A 17,096-nucleotide genomic window follows, 5' to 3' on the forward strand; every position below is an offset into this window, starting at 1 on the left:
TATAAGATAATATAAAATGTATCACAATAGGATGGAATACGTACTAAACATATTCATTTGAGCCCCTTAAAAGCTGTGTGTAAACACGTTTCTTAAAACTCATAAATGTCTTATGCCCATCTCCAGATAAACACCTAGGATTTGAAGTGTTTTCTGTTTGATTTTTTTGAGACTTTGTAGCCAAAGATGAGCTGAAACTCACTGTGCATCCCAGGCTGGTCTGAAACTTTGAACAATCCTGCCTTAGCCTCCTGAGTTCCGGGATTATAGGCATAGACCACCATATGTCTTTTCTCCTGTCACATGTAGAGAGAGCCCTTTGAAAAGTGGCAGAATACTTTGATCCAACTCATTTTTTTTCTCGATTCGGGCTCTCACACCCCAGGCTGGCCCCTGCTGTGCAGATAAGCTGCTCTCCTAATCTTGTTACCTCCATTTCCCATGTGCTCGTTACTGATGTGCTCACTGGACCCAGTTTATGCAGGTGAATCAACCTGGCCCTTCATACACGCCAGGCAAGCCCTCTACCAACTGCCCACGTCCCAGCCCTTTATTTTATTCTTTTGCATCCTTGTTGTAACTTTTCTAAACTTCCGCTGTGGCATCTCTGACAAACGGTGAATTGTCGAAAGCCAGTTCCAGGGTAGGAGCGTGAGGATGAGAATTATTAGGCAAAAAGAGCAGAGATAAAGGAGAAATGAGAGGCAGAAACACAGCACAGCATCTGGAGGGACGGACATTCAGTGAATACAGGATCCACCTTGCTTATTCTCCACATGCTTATATACTTTACTCCAAAAGGGGCGGGGCAGGCAACAGACTTCCTTAACACGATCTAAGGAATAGACTTGAATTCTCTGACCTGTGGTCCAGGTGGAGAGGATCCACCGCTACACCCAAAATACTGATTAATCACCTTAGATCAGAATCTCTCGTTTATAGCCACACTATCATCAACAACTTTGAGAAGACAAAAATAAGCTCAGACTCTCTGACCTCCAGTCAAGGTAGGGCAGGCTCACAGCTCTGTGGGCCCTCATAGTTATTTTCCCCCACGAGACAGGGTTTCACTTGTAGCCCTGGCTGTCCTGGAACTCACTCCGCAGACCGAGCTGACCTCAGACTCAGAGATCTGCCTGCCTCCGCCTCCCGAGTGCTGGACTTAAAGGCTTCCTCCATCACCACTAGCGTTCTTTACCAATTAAATTATAAAGTCCTGAAGTGAGCAGAGAGAAAAATGATCAAATTGAGGTTTATGCCCTCCTATTTATATCTAAGAGACTGCCCAGTATACACAGAGTATACTGAAAATGTTTATAGAATGAACTGGAAAATGTTTTCATTTTGCAATGACAACAGTTATGCTGTGGGTAAGTTGACACTGTTGTCTACTGAGGAATTCTCTATCAAGCACCACAGACTACCTGGCTTCACGGCACTCTATGGCCAGGTCTCTGATCTGCTGGCCCAAGATCCAGTCTTTCTTTAACCCTTGACTTGTCACTTAGCATAGCTGTCTGCTTCCCACCTTTAGGGATTTACAGAAGTTGCTCTGGTTCTTTTCCTGTTTATCGATCCAAGCTTTTCTTTTTTAAAAAATGTATTTATTTTTATGAGCACTTATTGGCATTTTGCCTGCATGTATATCTGTATGAGGTATTAAGATTCCCTGGAACTGAAGTTATAGACAGTTGTGAGCTGCCATGTGGGTGCTGGGAATTGAACCTAGGACCTCTGGAAGAGCAGTCAGTGTTCTTAACCCACTGAGCCACCACTCCAGCCCCATGATCTAAGCTTTTCACTTTGGTTTTTTGCAGTGCTGGGAGACAAAGTGGGGGTGTACATAACCAGGTAAACCTTCTACTGGGGAGCTCCATCTCTAGCCCTTATCTTTTTGAGAAAGGGTATTACTCCGTGACCTAAGCTGGCCTTGAACTTGTGACTCTCCTGCCTGTATTCTGAATGCTGGGATTACAGGTGAATACCACCATGTTTGACTTGGCAAACCTTTTCTTAAGGAAGAAGATGGTAACGTTTTCCATTCTGCATGCCATATAGTCTGTGTCTCAACCACTCAACCAACATGGCTACAGGCAATATTTAAATAAATGTGCGTGATTGTATTTCAATAAAACTTTATTTATAAACTGTGTGGCTAAATTGACCTAGGAGCTATAGTCTGTTTTTTGAGGTGGAGTCTTACTCTAGCCCAGGTTGACCTGGAACTCATTCTGTAGTCCATGGTAGCCTTGAATTTATAGGGCTTCTCCTACCTCAGCCTTTCAAGTTATGACATTACAAGTGTGAACCACTATGATCGACATTTTCGTTCTTTTGAAACAGGGACACATGTGTTCCATGCTGGCCTCAAACTCACTGTGTAGCCAGGGACGACCTTGAATTCCTGAACCTCCTGCCTAAGTCTCCTGATTGCCAAGACTGCAGTTATGTGCCCCCAAGCACAGCGTGGTCTGTTTAAATAAAACTACATGCTCAATAAGAAGAATAGAAATTCAAGACACAACTTGAATTTCTATTTTACAAAAAAAGGAAGCTGAAACCCAGAAGTTGAATAGCATGGACAACACCATCTGATGAGAACTAAATCCAAGACCTGGGTGATCTCAGTGACCAGCAGGACTGACACAGGCCTGGGTGGTCTCACTGCCCTGCTCCCAGGTGTCAGCTGCTCCCAGAAGCTAAGAGCTGTATCTTGAAAAATGAAGACTCTGATGGAAGCTAAGAGAGAGGAGCTTTGAACTCTAGTCCATTGGTACTAGGTCTAGAAACAGATGCTACTACACGCATCACAAGCCCTGTGCAGGGAAGGAAGCAGCTTCCTCAGAGAATACATTGACTTTCCAGTATCTGGTAGGACTTGGACATTGGGTCTGGGCTAAAGAGTGGTGGATGTGAGACTGGAGAACCGCACGGAGCCCTTTTGTGACATGCACTCATTTGGATTGTAACTTGCTGGCAGATGGGCTGCTGAAGTGTTTTGAGCGTGAGAGAGAATGACCATGTTTGCATTTTAGGTCAATTTTTAAAATTATGCTTTATTTTAAAATGAGATGTCCCATGCATATTGCACAAAGCTGAAAAGATCTTCCTTCTGCCAGCCTTTCATTTTCATTTTTTAATTATTTGAGACAGAGTCTCACTATGTAGCTCTGACTGTCTGGGAACTCACTGTGTAGACAAGGCTGGCCTCGAACTCACAGAAGCTCTGACTCTTCTTCCCAAGTGCTGGGGTTACAGGTGTGGGCCATTTGGCCTGGCCCTCCTTCCAGCTTTCAGCCATCATCCCTGTCCTGGGGGCACTCACTGTTTTCAGGAAGAAAGGTAAATTTTGCCTACTGTTACAGGACAAGCCTGCAATCCTAGCACTTGGGAGGTTGAGGTAGGAGGATCAGAAATTGAAGGTCATCTTCAGATACACAGGGAGGTTGGAATCAACCTGAGCTGAGCTGCTGAGAACCTTTCGATGGATGGATGGATAGATAGATAGATAAAATCTTACTAGATTAGCTTGGACTAGCTGAGTGTCTTAACTCATTACTGGCATCTGACCTGAAGGTCAGAATTTCCATCACAGTCCTCTTTGCTCAGTGACTCAGCTGTCTGACTTGTCCTTTGGTATTCTGGGCCTTTAGGAAGAACCGTAACGTCTCACAGTCCAGTGGACTGCCTTGTTCTGGTAGTTTCCCTGCCTTCTCAAAAGGTGTTAGTTATTCTCAGTGTAATATTAATTGGTCAGGGGATGTAGTTGGGCACAATCTTAGGGATTAAAATGGGTAATGGGCCCCTAATACAACTTAAGCCAACAAAATAATTTTTATTTTATTTTATTTTCCTGTGTGTGTGTGTCTCCTTGAAAGCCAGAGGGTATGTTGGATCCCTTGGAACTGAAGTTACAGGCAGTTGTAAGCCACTTGATATGGGTATGTAATGATCTGAGCCTCCTCTCCACATCTCAACACAATTCTACTGGTTAGGGAAATTTAGTATAACTTAAAATTTCTTTCTTAGGATGAGCAGCAATGAGAAAAGGTTAACCTGGGTGTGGTGAGACATCCCTGTAATTTGGGCATTCAGGTGGTTAGAGGCAGACCAATAGAGAGTTTGAGGCCAGCCTGGGCTACATATTGAGTTTAAGACCTAGTAAGCCCCTGTCTCAAAAACAAAAATTATAACAAAATAGATTGAAAAGCACCATCTTGCTTGGTGTGGTAACTGACATGGGTAATCCCAAAGCCCAGAGCGTCACCATGAATTCAAGACGATCTGACTGTGTAGTGAGACCCTACCCCAAAAACACAGAGAACAGAACCCTACAGTTTTATACTTGATCCTAGCCCGAGGTCTGAAAAGTGAGTGCTCTGCCCTTCTAAAAGTTGGCTCTTCAAGAAACTCTGCCTGCCTTCCCTATTCCCCTGTTGGCTTGGGTACCTCAAACTCTACCTGCCTTCCTGGCTCCCCTGTTGCCTTGGGTACCTCAAACCCTGCCTGTCTTCCCATGACCCCAAGCCTGTCTTCCCATGACCCCATATTGCCAGATGGAGCCCTCCCTTTTTATTTCCCTTGGCCACTCCAAACCTCACCTGCCTTCGCAGGAATGCACCCCACATCTCTGATAAGAGCCCCCCCTTCCTTAGGGTATCCACATTACACCTTTGTCAGAGCTTACGCCTTTTGCTTTGCAGGGCTCTGCCTTTTGCTTTGCAAGTTGGCTTTCGCCATCTGGCCCTTAGAACCCCCTCTTCTAAGAAGCTGCATTGACTACTCATTATACAGACAGAGCCACCACCCTTCCCTCTCTCTTACACTTAAAGCCCACCATCCCAGGACTCTTAGAGGGCCTCCAGCCCTGCAGGAAGCTCCCTCACCCACCCTGCCACCAGCCCTTCACTATCCCTCTCTAAAAACCATGCTGAAAACGTGCCCATCCCACAGGTCAGAGGCTGCACCCCGTCAACCCGACAAGACCCCATCTTTTTAGCACACAGCGCTGGCTTGTGAGGTGCAATGCGGTGCCTTCCCCTAGCTGAACTGGAGTCATCTCGGCTACTCTGGTCACAGATCTACTGTGTAGCCTTAGCTTTAAGCATCCCTCAGCCGATCCCAAACCAGAGAAATCAGCGTAACAGCAACTGCAGATCCAAACACCCACTCGGTTCAGAGGTCAGAAACTCATACCAAGAGACAGCCGACAACCTAACTCCACACCCTGACTCCAGCTTCAAAAACACAAGCAATACGAAAAAAAGCCAAGACAGTTTATCACCTCCAAATATCACCAATCCTATAGTTATCGTGAATAACTTAAATGAAAGGTAAGATGTGAAATTCAAAATTATAGGCGTGACATGTTCTAAGACTTTAGAGAAGACATGAATAAATGCTTGGATAACCTTAAAAGAGGACGGGAATAAGCAGGGGAGTGGTGGCGCACTCCTTTAATCCCAGCACTTGGGAGGCAGAGACAGGTGGATCTCTGTGAGTTCAAGGTCAGCCTGGTCTACAAAGAAGAGTTCCAAGTCAGGCTCCAAAGCTACAGAGAACCTGTCTCAGAACAAAACAAAAAGAAAAAGAAAAAAAATCCAGGACTAAACTGAATAATTCTGCATGATGACTCATAACATCGGTAATTCCAGTTCTAGGGGATTTCATGGCTTCTACGGCCTCCATGGACACCAGGCATGCACAAGATACACAGACTTACATGTAGGCAAAACACTCATACACATTAAGGTAAGGTAGAGAAATTGGATCCTTCAGTTAAAGAAAATGGTAATTTTTTAAAATTCATGAACCGACCACGGGGGATCAAGAGACCCCATGGAGAGAGTAAATCTATAAACTATGGGAATACCTGATCAAAGGCATAGAAAAATAATTTCAATAAAATCATAGAAGAAAATTCCCCAAATCTAGGGAGAGATGCCTGTCCATGTCCAAGAGGCACACAGAATACCAAATAGGTAGGACCAGGAAAGACACTCCCCACACCACATTGTAGTTAAAACACTAACTCTGCAAATAAAGAGAGGGTATTGAAAGCAGCAAGCAGGAAGATCTAAGTCATATAAAAAGGCAGCGGGCCCATCATAGTGACAGCTGATTTCTCAATGGAAACTTAAAAAGCCAAAGAAAGGGCTTGGAGCAATGTGCTTCAGACCCAGCAAAATTATGCTCCCATAATTGAAGTAGAAAGAAAAACTTTCCATGATAAAAACGAGCTAAAGGAATATGACCACAAAGCCAGCCCTACAGAGAATACTGGGAGGAATACTTTAAACTATGAGGAAGAGAAGAATATCCAAAAGGCTACAGGAAAAAGATAGTTCTAGAACAGATATTATGCAAAGCAGGACTAAGAGAAAAACAGTCAACAAAATGGAAGCAATTAATATACATCGTTTCGATAACTGATTAATGACCTCAATTCCCCATCAAAAGACACAGGTGTGTCTTTTAATATTTTAATAATAATAAACATTTAATATGATCAATAAATTGTATTCAATATATTTAATTATATATACAATAAATCAATACATAATAATTAATAAATCTTTTAAGTAATCTCAACACTTATAAGGTAGAGGTAGACAGATCTCTGAGTTCAAGATCAGTGTGATCTACATAGGGTGTTCCAAGCCTAATCATTAAAAGAGAAACACACACGCAGGTATACGCACACACGCAGGCACGCGCACACACGCAGGCATGTGCACACACGCGTGCACACACACGCAGGCACGTGCACACACGCAGGCACGCGCACACACGCGGGCATGTGCACACACGCATGCACATGCACGCAGGTTAGCGGTCTTAGGATCACTAATGAAATACCATGACCAAGCAACCTGTGGGGGAAAGGGTTTATTTCACTCACATACACATTAGTAGTGGGTGCTGTTGGTGGCAGGAGCTGATGCAGAGGCCACGAAGGGTGCCCATTACTGGCTTGCTTCACGTGGTTTACTCAGCCTTTCTTCCTCTCTCTTTCTTTCTTTTTGATATTTAAAAGTTTAGGGTTTTTTTTCATATTATATATCAACTCCAGTCCCTCCTCCTTTCCCTCTTCCAGTTCCCTCTCCTTATCTCCACCCAACCCTCATCCACTCCTCAGAAAGGGTAAGGCCTCCATGGGGAGTCTCCAAAGTCTGGCACATCATGTTGAGTCTGCTTTCTTACAGAACCCAGGACGACTAGCCCAGGGATTGCACCACCCACAATGTGCTGGGCCATTCCCCAGCAATCACTAATTAAGACAATGCCTTATGGCTTGTGTACAATGTGGTTCATCCCTCCCTTCCTCCTTCCTTCCTTCCCTCCCTCCCTCCCTTCTTTCTTTCCTTTCTTTCTTGTTTGTTGAGATCTGGTTTCCATGTGTTGCCCTAACTGTCCTGGAACTCACTCTGTAGACCAGGCTGGTCTTGAATTCATGGAGATTTACCTGCCTCTACCTCCTGAGTGCTGGGATTAAAGGTATGCATTACCATTGCCCAGCTGGAGGCATTTGCTTTTGCTTTTCTTTCTTTCCTTCCTTCCTTCCTTCCTTTCTTTCTGTTTTTTGAGACAGGGTTTCTCTGTAGTTTTGGAACCTCTTGTAGACCAGGCTGGCCTCGAACTCAGAGATCCTCCTGCCTCTGCCTCCCAAGTGCTGGGATTAAAGGTGTGTGCAACCACTGCCCGGCTCAGGCATTTTCTCTATGAAGGTTCCCTCCTCTTAGATGACTTTGGCTTGTGTCAAGCTGACATAAAACTATCCAGCACAATTGGCCCCTTGTCAACTTAATGCACAAACATCACTGTTAAGCCATAACTTTTCCTTTCTCCTTCATCCCCAAGACCTCACATTAAAAACATAAATAGCTTTTAAAGTCCCACAGTCTTTACACAGTAAAAGTTCAGTCTTGAAGGAAGTGATGGCGCATGCCTTTAATCCCAGCACTCATGGGATTGAGGCCAGCCTGGTCTGCATTGCGAGTTCGAGAACAGCAAGGGCTGGTACAAAGAAACCCTGCCCCCCCCCAAAAAAAAAACCTCAAAACAAAACAAAATACCCCACCCAAAAGTTCAATCTCTTTAAAATATCCAATCTCTTTAAAAATCTTTTTTTTTTTTTTTTGATTTTTCGAGACAGCGTTTCTCTGTAGCTTTGGAGCCTGTCCTGGAACTAGCTCTTATAGACCAGGCTGGCCTCAAACTCACAAAGATCTGCCTGTGCGCCATCACCACCCGGCTCCAAAATTTCTTAAAAGTTTAGTCTTTCAGCTTTGGGCTCTTGTAAAAAAAATTAAGTTAAATATTTTCTTCAAGAGGGAAGCACCAGGGCACAGTCACAATCTCAATAAAGCAAAAGCAAATTCCAACAGTGTAAATAACTCAGTGTCCAGTTATCTGGGACTTACTCCAATCTTCTGGGTTCCTCCAAGGGACTGGTCACTGCTCTGTCCTCTGCAGCACACACAACTTGTCTTCTAGGCTCTGGCTGGCTCCTCTCCTCCGCTGCTGCTGTTCTTGGTGGTTGTCCTATGGTACTGGCTTCTCCAAAACTGCTGGGGTCCCTTGCTGCAACTGGAGTGCACGTTCACTAATAGTCTCCCGTGGGCTCTCCTCGTGGTGTAACACCTCAGCTTCTCTGCATGACTCCCTCAGCTCTGGCCCTTCACCAGTGGCCTCCCTGGCCTCTCACAGGGCCAAGCCTCAGCTGCTCGCCAGGACCCCTTCATGCCTTCAAAACCAGTACCACCTGGGTGACTCTTACACTCTCGAGTTCGACTGTCAGTGCCAAGGATAGCCTTGGCCATGTCTGGAATGCAGATTCCGTGTGTGTGCTGAGTCTCGGGAGACACTTCCCAGAGGACTTCACCTCAATAATGCTGGTCTCTTCTTAATCAGCATTAATTTTTCAGCTGCCCCACTACAGCATCTGTCATCCCAGCAAAACAAAGTTTTACTCTAATGTTTCTGTTGTCTTGTTAGTCACAGCTCCGGCTGGCCAGACACCACAGGATCTTCACAAAGTGGTCTGGTAGAGTCTTGGCTTCCCTCCGAAACGTCACAAGCCAGGCCTCCTTCTTCGCACGGCTCTCAACGTTCTTATCTTCCAAGCTCCTACAGAACAGCTCTCTGAGCTCTTGACACAATGTCCTCCCACAGCCCTCTCCAGAACATGGTCAGCTCTGTCGCAGCAATACCCCACTACCCTGGTACCAACTCCTCTTAGTTAGGGTTTCTGTTGCTGTGGTGAAAGACCATGACAAAAAGCAACTTGGGGAGGAAAGGGTTAACTTCACTCACAGTTCATACAGCAGTTCACCATCAAAAGCAGTCAGGACAGGAACTCAGGCAGGGCTGAAACCTGGGGGCAGGAGCTGATGCAGAGGTCATGGAAGGCACCTGGTTTGCTCCCCATAGCTTGCTCAGCCGGCTTTCTTCTAGAACCCCAGGACCACCAGCCCAGGGGTGGCACCACCTGCAATGAACTGGGCCCTTCCCCCATCAATCACTAATTAAGAAAATGCCCTACAGGCCTGCGTACAGCCCAGTCCTATGGAGGCATATTCTTAAGTCAGGTTCCCTCCTCTCATATGACGTTAGCTTGTGTTAAGTTGACGTAAAACTATCCAGCACACCAAGTGAATTATAAAACAAAATAGAACACAAGAAGTTATTTCAATTTTCCTATATTGCTGAGATTTGCTCTATGCCCTATATATGGTCCACTTACAGGAACTTCCCCAGGCTCCTGCGCCAGAGTTTTGTTCACATCAGCGGAGATGGAAGTGTGTCACAGGGGACGATGGCGCGCAGACTCTGGCCTGTGGAATAAGTTTGTCTCTACATGAAACACACTGAACCTTCAAGGATGGACACGACCTTACAGTAAAAGAATAGAAAGATGTTATTTCAAGCAAATAAGACTGGGAAACAAACAGGCTTATCTGATAAAAACAGACTTCAAAACAAAAGTATCAGAAGAGATAAATGTTCTGATCAAGAGAAAAAATCCACCAACGACATTATAACCCTAGACATATATGTAACCAAATTTGGGGGCACTCAATTTCATACCAGCACAGCAATAGTAGTGACTCCAATTCCCTACTTCCACCCAGACAAAAACATAAAGGGGACTAGTTAAGAAGAGCCCTGGTGGTTATACAGAGACCCTGAGGTCAGCTCTCAGCACCCACGTGGGGCAGCTCACTCAGGTGACTCACAACAGCCTGTATAACTCCTGCTCCAGGGGATCCCATTCCCTCTTCTGGTCTTCACCAGCGCCTGTGCTCACATGCACACACCCACACACATACATGGGATTTAAAGTCAAATAAATCTTTTTTTCCCCCAATATAATATTTTTATTGATTATCTGGGGATTTCACATCATGAGCCCTGACCACATTCACTTCCCAGTCCTACCAGGTCAGCTCCCCCACCCTCATGGCCTCCCTGCCCAAAAGAAGAATTAACAAAAGAACAAGGAAAATAAACAAACAAAGATCCCCAAACAAGTCCTGTTGGGAGCTGTGCGGCCTAGTTTCTGACCAGTAAGTGAGTGCTTGCCCACCAGGTCTCCAGATAGGGCAAAGTCATGGGGTTAGTCTCACTCAGCAAGGACAGCTCAGGATACTGCCTGGACCTCGGGGCCTGCACACCCTCTTCTCTCTCATAATATTGATGAGTCTTTTGGCGGTTTTTAGTGTCATTTATCAGTCACATGTGGGACAGATGTGATCATTCCTGGAAACCCCATTTTTATTTCACTCAAATATTTTCCCCTAAAATTCTTTAGGACCTGATGCTTCCCAGGTTTCTTGTCTGGGGATGCCGGCTGTCACTCTGGACCCTGGGAGCTGTCCCGGATTGGAGGCGGATCACCCCTATTTCTGTAAATATGCGATGAACGGGATTGTTGTTCTTGAAAATGTGTGCCTCTGTCAATCACCTTTTAGTTTTTTTTTTTTAAATTTATTTATTTATTAAGGATTTCTGCCTCGTCCCCACAACCGCTTCCCATTTCCCTCCCCCTCCCCCGATCAAGTCCCCCTCCCTCATCTGCTCGAAGAGCAATCAGGGTTCCCTGACCTGTGGGAAGCCCAAGGACTGCCCACCTCTATCCAGGTCTCCTAAGGTGAGCATTCAAACTGCCTAGGCTCCCACAAAGCCAGTACGTGCAGTAGGATCAAAAACCCACTGCAATTGTTCTTGAATTCTCAGTATTCCTCATTGTCCGCTATGTTCAGCTAGTCCGGATTTATCCCAGGCATTTTCAGACCTAGGCCAGCTGGCCTTGGTGAGATCCCAATAGAACATCCCCATTGTCTTAGTGTGTGGGTGCACCCCTCGTGGTCCTGAGTTCCTTGCTCGTGCTCCGTCTCCTTCTGCTCCTGATTTGGACCTTGAGATTTCTGTCCGGTGCTCCCGTGTGGGTCTCTGTCTCTGTCTCCTTTCATCGCCTGATGAAGGTTAATATTCCTGAGGATGCCTATGTGTTTGTCTTTGGATTCACCTTATTTAGCTTCTCTAGGAACATGAATTATAAGCTCAATGTCCTTTATTTATGGCTAGAAACCAAATATGAGTGAGTACATCCCATGTTCCTCTTTTTGGGTCTGGCTTACCTCACTCAGGATAGTGTTTTCTATTTCCATCCATTTGTATGCAAAATTCAAGAAGTCCTTGTTTTTTACTGCTGAGTAATACTCTAATATGTATATATTCCATACTTTCTTCATCCATTCTTCCGTTGAAGGGCATCTAGGTTGTTTCCAGGTTCTGGCTATTACAAACAATGCTGCCATGAACATAGTTGAGCATATACTTTTGTTGTATGATAGGGCCTCTCTTGGGTATATTCCCAAGAGTGGTATTGCTGGATCCAGGGGTAGGTTGATCCCGAATTTCCTGAGAAACCGAAACACTGCTTTCCAGAGTGGTTGCACAAGTTTGCATTCCCACCAGCAATGGGTGAGTGTACCCCTTTCTCCACAACCTCTCCAGCAAAGGCTATCATTGGTGTTTTTTATTTTAGCCATTCTGACAGGTGTAAGGTGGTATCTTAAAGTTGTCTTGATTTGCATTTCCCTGATCGCTAAGGAAGTTGAGCATGACCTTAAGTATCTTTTGGCCATTTGAACTTCTTCTGTTGAGAATTCTCTGTTCAGCTCAGTGCCCCATTTTATAATTGGGTTGATTAGCCTTTTACGGTCTAGTTTCTTGAGTTCTTTATATATTTTGGAGATCAAACCTTTGTCAGTTGCGGGGTTGGTGAAGATCTTCTCCCAGTCAGTGGGTTGTCTTTTTGTCTTAGTGACAGTGTCCTTTGCTTTACAGAAGCTTCTCAGCCTCAGGAAGTCCCATTTATTCAATGATGCCCTTAGTGTCTGTGCTGCTGGGGTTATACATAGGAAATGGTCTCCTGTGCCCATGTGCTGTAGAGTACACCTTTTAGTTTTGTAAAGACAGGATGTACCTGGCTAGATATTTGGCCAAGCTAGGAAAATGAATGATAAGGTGTTGCTTTGGTTTAAAGATGTTTTGATATAAAAGTTGGGAAAAATAAAACATAATTGACTTTTTTTTTCTTTTGTCAGAGGCTAACGTTGGAGGATGGGAAAAACTTGTTTGTTCGTATGGAAAAACATGTTTGTTTGATGTATAAATAAAGACAACTGGAACTATTGGGGGCTGGCTACTTGTGTGAAACTCATTTGGTGGTCGGACAATTCATTTCTTTCTGCCGATGCCTCTTCCCTGTCTCAGGATCTGAACCAAGGCTGCGGTGGGGCTGTGGCAAAGTCCAGTTTGTGTCGCCCGTGTTCTCACTGGACCATGGTCAAACTCCCTGTGGCCAGCCCCTTAAAGAAAACGGAGTCTGGGACTGGAGATAGGATTCAGTGGCTGGGAGCACTGACTGTTCTCCAGAGAACAAGGGTTCGATTCCCAGCAACCACACGATGACTCACAACCATATATATAACCCTCACACAGATATACATACAGGCAAAATACCAATAAAATAAAAATAATTTAAAAAAAAAAGAAAAGAAGGCCAGGTGGTGGCGGCCTTAATCCTAGCACTTGGGAGGCAGAGGCAGGCAGATCTCTGAGTTCGAGGCCAGCCTGGTCCATAAAGCAAGTTCCTGTAGTCCAGATTGGCCTTGAATTTACAACCCTCTTGTCTTGATCTCTCAAATCCTAGGATTATATAAGCGTGTACCACATACAATTTCATTTCTTCTTTCTATTTTCAATGTTTCTGTTACCATACACTGTTCACTGTTGACCATTTAAGGCTCTTTCATTTAAAAAAGAAAAGAAAACCACCTCCATGCTTGCCTATGTGTTTCTCCCAGATTCTGCACGTGGAACGGCCCCTGGAACCTAAAAACTGAGCAAGGACTCCTGGAGGACGATGATTCCTGACCAATAAAGCTAACTGAGGAAGGGATATTGAGGTTGTGGTGCTGCCTCAGCAGATAAAGAGCTTGCTCTGCCGGCATGAAGACTTGAGTCCAGGCTTCCAGTGCCCACAGGAAATCTGCATGAGGCAGCATGTATCTGTAACCCTCACACTGAGGAGTCAGAGGCAGGCAGGGCTCTGAAGCCCACCAGCCAGCCAGTCCAGCTAAATCCGTGAGCCCTGGATCCAACAAGAGGCCCTGTCTCAAACAATAAGGTATGTGGGCTGGAGAGGTAGCTCAGTGGGTATGAGCCCTCGCTGTGTGTGCAAGCAGAGTTTGGATTCTAGCACCCATGGAAAAAGCATTGCATGGCGGCAAGAGTCTACAACCCAGTTCGGACAGAGACAGGAGAATCGGTGGGGCTTGCTGCAGGGCAGCAACCTAGCTCCAGGTCCAGTGGCAAACTGTGTTTCTAGAGAGTAAGGCCAAAAGTGATAGAGCAGGATACCCAACATCTTTTCTAGCCCCTAGTACATCCCCTTTTCTCTCAGACACATACAGAGATACTACACACACACACACACACTCACAAACTCCCCCGCATGCACACTCACACACACACGTGAACTCACATACAGACTCCTCCCCACATGCACACATATACGCGTGCGCGCGCACACACACACACACACACACACATGCCCTCTCACGTATGCACACGCCCATACTAATAATAATAAAAGAAAGGATAACAATAATGTGACACAAATCAGATGAATGCATGAGCATCTGAAGTTGAAACAGTGAACAAAGAAAGGAGATTTAGTAAATGAGGAAGTTCACTGGTCCCCCGGACAAAATGAAGAGCAGAGGCAGGTGGATCTCTGTGAGTTCAAGGCCAGCCTGGTCTACAAGAGCTAGTTCCAGGAAAGGCTCCAAAGCTACAGAGAAACCCTGTCTTGAAAACAAAAAAAGTCTGAGCAAGTTCTTCTCTCTCCCTCCCCTGCCCTTCTTGGTCCTTGGCCATTAGGCAGGCAGAACAAGATGGGAGTCTGTATCTTGGGGAAAGGAGTTGGTGGTAGGGCAAGCACCAAACAAAAAGACATAAAGCTCCCTGAGATCTCATTCTACACCCCCAAGGAGAAAAGGATGTGCGCCAGTTGGGGGAAGAGCTTTGGAGCATGGCTTTCTACTCGTCCTGAGGACGCCTTGTTTAAGGAGGTCATATAATCCCTCTTCCTTTTCCTGTGGTGCAATACTTCTAATGACACACGTCTCGCAGTGACTTTCCCCGAGTTAAAAGCCTTCTCATTCACTGTAGAGTTGTGCTCCTGACACTCGAAGCAAAGCAGATGGTTCTCCCTCCCCATAAGCAGGCGGCCATCTGGTGAGGGGGCATTTGGCTCAGGCTTGGGGAAGGAAGCAAGCCACCCAAGAATTTTCCCTTATGCTCGAAATGCCATCATCCGCGATCATAACTAATGTTTATTGAGCACTTACTATGTGCCAGGCCCTGTTCGAAGCATGTGTCACAGTAATTCGCTCACCATGAGACACAGGACTCTTTATAGCAACCTTTAGGGATGGGGGAAGCTAGGTGTGGAAAGATGAGTACTGACTTGTCACGGAGTTCAGTGCTAGAGCACTTAGCAACCACACACAAGACTCCTAGTTCAGTCTATAGCAGAGAGAGAAGGAGGGCGAGAGAGGAGGGAGAGAGAGAGAGAGAGAGAGAGAGAGAGAGAGAGAGAATGAATGGTTGTCTAGCTGGCTTTAAGTGGAGACAGAATGACTGCCGGGATTTCACAGTCATCCTGATCTCCATAGTGAGTCTCAGGCAGCCAGGACTCCATGGTGAGACCCTGCCTCAGAACGTCAGACCAAATGAAACAAACAAAAAGGTTAAATTACTTTCTCTCTGTGTTAGTTAGGATGAAAGCAGGGTCTAAGCTCAGGCAGCCTCGCTCTGGGCTGAAAACATATTTTCCTGGTATTTAGAAATAGAACTGAGAGCCGGGCGGTGGTGGCGCACGCCTTTAATCCCAGCACTCGGGAGGCAGAGGCAGGCGGATCTCTGTGAGTTCTAGGCCAGCCAGGTCTACAAGAGCTAGTGCCAGGACAGGAACCAAAACCACAGAGAAACCCTGTCTCGAAAAATCTAAAAAAAAAAAAAAAAAAGAAAGAAAGAAATAGAACTGAGGATCTATCTTACAGTATTGGACACAAACATAATCAATCACAATTGCTTAGCTACATACCTCTTGCGCTCTAGTTCAACCAAAATCTCATGTCCAGATCCCAAAGATAAACTTGAGGTGGAGAATAGGAACTCTTGTTCCTATTCCCAATATGTATGTGCCCTTTCTCTGCTTGTCATCATTATTCATCCCTAGAATCGGCCTATTGAGCACCAGAGAGCAAAACTAACTTGCTAGGACTTCAAGGGTTCAGACTCCCATCCTAATTGCTTGCTACTCCCAAGTACTGGTGGTCCATGCATCATCACAGCTGCCTTAGGATTTTCCTTTCATGTTCATTTGTAAAATGTGTGTGGGAGTATCAGGAAGTAAACAACTCAGTGGCTTCAGGAAGTCCCTGAAACTGACCAATGTTGGGAGCTGTGAACCACCAGGGTCTGAGTTTCCTGTAAACAACTTGTTAAGCTTGTAGCTGCTCTGAGCAAAACAACTTGTTTTCCTGTGTTTGCAGCTGCTCTGAGCTCAAGACTCTCAGGAGTTCCTGATGGAAGGGGAGTGGTTTCTGGTGGGTTTGGCTGGGGCAGGGCTATCAGTTAAGGTTCCCTATATAAGCTGCCCCTGGACACATTAAATGGGACATTCCTGTTTCAAGGATGATTTGTGTCTCTGTCTGTTTGTCTTTGTGTGTTTAAATCTCCAGGCCTTTGCCTGGCGCTGCAATACAGTAGTACCATACTGTCACGTAGTACAGGTGGGCGGTACAGACCAGATTCTCATGTTTTTTTCTTTCCCCAAACATGTATAAGGGGTAAGGACAGGTGAAAGACTCTCTGAGACAGGCTGAGCTGCCCGGAAGAAAGGAAGACTAGGCAAGCTGTCTGGTTGCACATTATGTAAGTGTGCTCCAGGTTTCCGGCTTTTGTGGGCTTTTGACCATGCTGATGTGAGCTTTGGTGTCTTTGAGTCATTTCTGCTCCTGTTAGTAACCTCTCACCTATATTCCTGGGAGTAACCCCAATAAAACTCACTGGACTTTTGTGGCATCTGTACTTTGGCCAGTTGTGGGATCACTAGTTTGTGCATACGATCACCTAGGAATATTACCACATGAGAGAAAGTGGGGATCCCGGAGCCCAAGTCTGGCTATTGTGGGACCCTTGGGACTGGCTAGGATAACAAAGGAGCTTTCTGGAGAGCGGGGACAAGATGTTAAAGATGAGTAAGATCAGGGCTGGAGAGACAACCCAGTGCTCAAAAGCACTGGCTGCTCTCCCAGAGGAACTGGGTTCAATTCCCAGGATCCACAACTGCCTGTAACTCCATTTCCACTAATATGGTGGCCACTTCTGGCTTCTGCGGGCACTGTGCACACACGGTACACAGACATACAATACTCATAAAATAAAACTAAAAAAAAAAAAAGATAGGCATGATGGTTTTATACAGCCCTAGGTCTAGATGCATTTGGTAAACT

This window comes from Microtus oregoni, unplaced genomic scaffold (assembly GCF_018167655.1).
Source record: "Microtus oregoni isolate MIOR12 unplaced genomic scaffold, Mior012 000019F_ref0000042, whole genome shotgun sequence".
NCBI lineage: Eukaryota > Metazoa > Chordata > Mammalia > Rodentia > Cricetidae > Microtus > Microtus oregoni.